The sequence below is a fragment of the Aulostomus chinensis genome, chromosome 11 (genome assembly GCF_037954235.1).
Source record: "Aulostomus chinensis isolate RoL2024-O1b breed Wild chromosome 11, RoL_Achi_v1.0, whole genome shotgun sequence".
Lineage (NCBI taxonomy): Eukaryota > Metazoa > Chordata > Actinopteri > Syngnathiformes > Aulostomidae > Aulostomus > Aulostomus chinensis.
Window position 1 is genome coordinate 392,501 of NC_141330.1, and position 5,000 is coordinate 397,500.

The window sequence follows — 5,000 nt, forward strand, 5'->3', positions numbered from 1 at the left end:
GCTGCTCTGTTCACCGTGTCGTCTCTGGTCTTTGGAGGGTCACAGTCTGTCAGTCCTGGTCTCGGTCCAGACCCACTCCTGCCCCCCTTTCTGGGGCTGAACAAAGGGCCTGAGAGCTGCTCAGCGAGGCGTGGAGGGGCCCTGCTTCACGCTTAAAGTGGCAACAGCTTCACCTCCTTCACACTCAACTTTATTTAAACTTCAGCAGTGAAGGTAAGTAGAAACATCAAGATCACATGATCATCAAGCAAGGACGCCACATCAGACTGATGTCACCTGACTCTTCGAAAGTTCATTCGTGTAAAAATGTGTCTCCCTTCCATCATCTACTCCTCCCTCCTGAATGGGGGCACGCGCCGCTGAAGCCTATCCCAGCTGGTGTAGGGTGAGAGGCGGGGCTCCACTTGGACAGGTCACCAGCCAATCACAGACAAACGATAGAGACTAATTGAGCCTTATGGTGCGTTTGGGTTCTGTGGGAGGAAGCTGGTGACCATAATTAGACGCTGTAATTATCATTAGGCGTTTCCATCAAAATGTTTTAATAAAAACAAGCGCCTCCTTGAGGTCGGGATTAACTTTGACTGGAAGAGAACACTGTTGTTGTTGACTCTGCCAACAAAAATGATGGAAATTTAAAATTTGAGCCTTTCAGGAAAGGCAGGTGACTGAGATAAACATTGACAAACTGACCAGAATAAAATAGATTCAAACAAAAAATCACATGTCATGTTTACTTCACAGGGTTACATGCTTGCATGTTCGGCTGCCAATCATCACTTGTGCTATGGCTGGACGTGGGAGCGACGTCATCGTGTTGATTTGTGGAAAGTGAAACAGTGACACCTGCTGGTGGACTCTTAGCATCACTCCTCTTCATCATTTGAAACATGGACAAATACCCTTTGTACATCACTTTATTTATTATTAATTTATTTAAATAAAAAAATTAAATGTTTTAAACACAGAAAAACTTTGTGACATTAACAGGCTATCAAAATTAGAAAGCTGAAAGAAAGAAAACTTCAAATAATGAAAAAGTAACATTTAATTTAAAAAAGAAAACCTTATCAGTGTTAAACATCCTGAAATTATTCTTATATAATTATATGAAGAGCAGTCCGGTGGAGCAGTGGTCCTCCCTGTGGCCCCCAGCAAGAAGGTTGTGGGTGGAGCAGTGGTCCTCCCTGTGGCCCCCAGCAAGAAGGTTGTGGGTGGAGCAGTGGTCCTCCCTGTGGCCCCCATCAAGAAGGTTGTGGGTGGAGCCCCGGCTGCAGCACGGGGTCTTTCTGGGTGAGTCTCCATGTTCTCCCTGTTCCTGCTGGGTTCTCTCTGGTACTCCAGCTTCCTCCACAGTCCAAAGACATCAAGAGGGACCAGGTTAATCCAGACTCTAAATTGACCGTAGGCGTGGCTGGGAGAGCCAATGGTTGTCTGTCTCTATGTGTTGGCCCTGCCATGGACTGGTGACCTGTCCAGGGGGAAGGCTGCTGGGATAGGCTCCACCCCCACCACCCTCAACAGGAGGAGAGGGAGAACATGGAGGGATGATGGAGGGATGGATGATGGATGGATGGATGGAGGGATGGATGATGGATGGATGGAGGGATGGATGGATGATGGAGGGATGATGGATGGATGATGGATGATGGATGGATGATGGATGGATGGATGATGGATGGATGGAGGGATGGATGATGGATGGATGGATGATGGGTGGATGATGGATGGATGGATGATGGATGGATGATGGATGGATGGATGATGGATGGATGGATGGATGATGGATGGATGGAGGGATGGATGATGGATGGATGGATGATGGGTGGATGATGGATGGATGGATGATGGATGGATGGATGATGGGTGGATGATGGATGGATGGATGATGGATGGATGGATGATGGATGGATGGATGATGGAGGGATGGATGATGGATGGATGGATGATGGATGGATGGATGATGGATGGATGGATGATGGATGATGGATGGATGGATGATGGGTGGATGATGGATGGATGGATGATGGATGGATGGATGATGGATGGATGATGGATGGATGGATGATGGATGGATGGATGATGGATGGATGATGGAATTCATGAACATATATTCCACATATGTTGAAGACAACAAAGACATCAAATTGGTGACTTGTTAATCACATGATCATTGATAATCAATAATATTTCACCACATTTCAATCAACAATATTTGGTCTAAAAACACAGATGTCACCTTTAATTCATAGCTTGAACGGTAATAACCCAGAACAATTAAATCACGTGTTGCTTCTTGTCAATGAATAAGTTTGAAACAATGACATCAAAATGGAGACAAGCGTCCATTACCAGAGTGACTCCGGTAGCTCTTTAGCAGCCAGCTAGCTAGCATTAGCTCAATGCTCGCTGACATCACATGAAGCCACATTAGCTCATGCTTAACTCACAGCTCAGTGATGACAGCAGCTAATGTTAGCTCACAGCCAGGAAACCATCAGCGAATTCAAGCTAACTGTCGCTTACAGTTGACAGTCATTCAACAGCCAACTTCGTTCATGTCAGGATGTCAGGTCACGACGTGAATAATGGTTGGAGTTTCTTGTCGCCATGATGACCATCAAAGCGAGGCCTGTGCACATCACCAAGAGTGACTGACTCAGGAGGCTCATCAAGCTACCAGAAGGTTCCTGGTATGAGTGGTTAGATGAACCAATTGGTCCTCCAATAAGCCTTCGTGGCACAAACACAGCAGTGTGTGTGTGTGTGTGTGTGTGTGTGTGTGTGTGTGTGTGTGTGTGTGTGTGTGTGTGTGCGTGAGGACAGTTGAGGTGCAGCAGGTGTTGGTTGTTTTATTTAGAAGCAGCTGAAGTTCCCAGTCAGGCATGGAAACAGCGACAGGCAGACATCAGAACGCAGCCTGGAGGACAGAGGAGAGACACAGTCCTGGAGGGTCCTGGAGAGTTTTATACAGTCCTGGATGGTCCTGGAGAGTTTTTGACGGTCCTGGATGGTCCTGGAGAGTTTTTGACGGTCGTGGATGGTCCTGGTCAGTCAAATAAAGACAGGCACTGCGTGGTTTCAGGTGAGGAACAGCTGAGATGACCATTGCTGACCTTTATTGAGTTTCTCTGAATCATTAGAACTGTCTAAGTTCTGCGAGGACAAAACTTATTTGTTGTCCATCAACTGAAGTGTTTAGTCCAGACATCTCTGAGGACAGCATGGAACAGCCAGCAGGGCTCGGAGGGAAAAAAATGGCGCAAGAGAGATATGATTCTGAGCAACGAGGAGGTTTAAAATTAGGCCCTTGTACACCCCCAGCCCCTCCCCCTCCCACCTGTCAGAGGGAATAAAGGTCAGTTGACAGCGCCGACGTGTGTGTGTGTGTGTGTGTGTGTGTGTGTGTGAGTGAAATAAATCCCTCCCCCCTTTGTAGGGTGGTTCTGTGTCCTCCTCTTGCTCAGGTCCTCTACCAGAGGCCTGGGAGCTCCAGGGTTCTACTCAGTATCTTAGCTGTTCCTGGGACCGAGCTCTATTGGACTGAGGTTTCAAGTGGTGGTCCTGGAATCTGCTGGATCCACTCTCCCAGTTTGGGGGTCCCAAGTGCTCCAACTACCACTGGGACCACGTCAGCCTTGACCTTCCACTCTGTTCTAGCTGTTCTTTCAACCCCTGGTGCTTCTCAGCCTTCTGGTGTTCCTTCTTCCTGATGTTGGTGTGAGCTGGTCTTACCACATCCGTCACCACTGCCCTCTTCTTCTGTTTGTCCACCACTACTGAGTCCAGTTGGTTCACCAGTAGCTGTTTGTCAGTCTGGAAGCTGAGGTCCCACAGCACCTTAGCTCTGTTGTTCTCAACCACTTTTGCTGGTACGTCCCATTGGGATCTGGGTACGTCTGGTCCATACTGGGTACAGATGTTCCTCTACACGATCCCCACCACTTGGTTGGGTCTCTCCATGTACGCTTTTTTCGGCCAGAATCCTGACAGGTTTTGAGCCGTTAACGGCCCCACGTTTCTCAGACGTTTCTCTGGTTAATCAGCACCTGCAGCTCCTGAGCTCCTGGTTGGTGAGCTCAAAAAGGTACACCTGGTACCTGCCTGCTCACGCTGCTGGCTCAGAGACCCTCAACCATCTGGAGTCTAAATATTAGCAACATTTGGACCCCAGGAAAAAAAAGTAAAACAATAATTTCTCTGCTTTAATACTTGTTCAGGTAAGCGGACTTTCATTCTGAACTTTTCCTTAAGTTCTGTGGGTGTTTTTTTTGTTCTTGTTATTTGTTTGTTTGTTTTTTGTATTTGTTCTTTACATTTTAGTCTATTGCAAGTCTCATTTTGTGTCTTTATTTTAAATACTGTAATGTTTGGACTAATGAACGCACCTAAATACAGGCCGCATCAACTAAATTTAAAAAGAAAGGAAAAAATTGTAGGCCACACTTTTCGAGAAGCCATAGGCGTCCATGTTGAAAAATGAGATATTTACACCAAAGGATTTTTTAATTTTTAATTTAAAAAAAAATGCTTTTTCCAAACAGTGCCTGTAACACAGCAGTAACACGGCAGTAACACAGCAGAACACGGCAGTAACACAGCAGTAACACAGCAGTAACATGGCAATAACACAGCAGTAACACGGCAGTAACACAGCAGTAACACGGCAGTAACACGGCAGTAACACAGCAGTTACACGGCAGTAACACAGCAGTAACACGGCAGTAACATGGCAGTAACACAGCAGGAACACGGCAGTAACACGGCAGTAACACGGCAGTAACATGGCAGGTCAAAAAATAGCCAGCCCTCCCCTGAAGGCATCTTCTTCAGTGTCAGAATCAAACAGCCTCAGGAGGACTTCATCACACACTTTCTCAGTCTCTCTTTCGTTGTCGCTCTCAATGTCATGCGATCATCGATTACCTTCAACTTAAAAGCTGTATCATATGCATTTCCTCGTGTTTTCCATGATGAGGGTGTAAGCATGATGTGCAAAA

At 46.5% G+C, this 5,000-nt stretch overlaps 1 protein-coding gene across 2 annotated transcripts in view; it reads left to right on the top strand.

The window, feature by feature from the left end:
- The first annotated feature begins 2,931 nt into the window (after positions 1 to 2,931).
- hjv (hemojuvelin BMP co-receptor) overlaps positions 2,932 to 5,000 on the top strand; it is a 9,492-nt gene continuing 7,423 nt past the window's right edge. The window contains exon 1 of one of the 2 annotated variants that reach the window (XM_086217476.1): positions 2,932 to 3,085. The gene's annotated coding sequence lies outside the window, so the exon portion shown is untranslated. Of the gene's footprint in view, positions 3,086 to 4,177; positions 4,221 to 5,000 lie in introns of those variants that run through there. The other variant, XM_086217477.1, reaches the window with a different exon arrangement.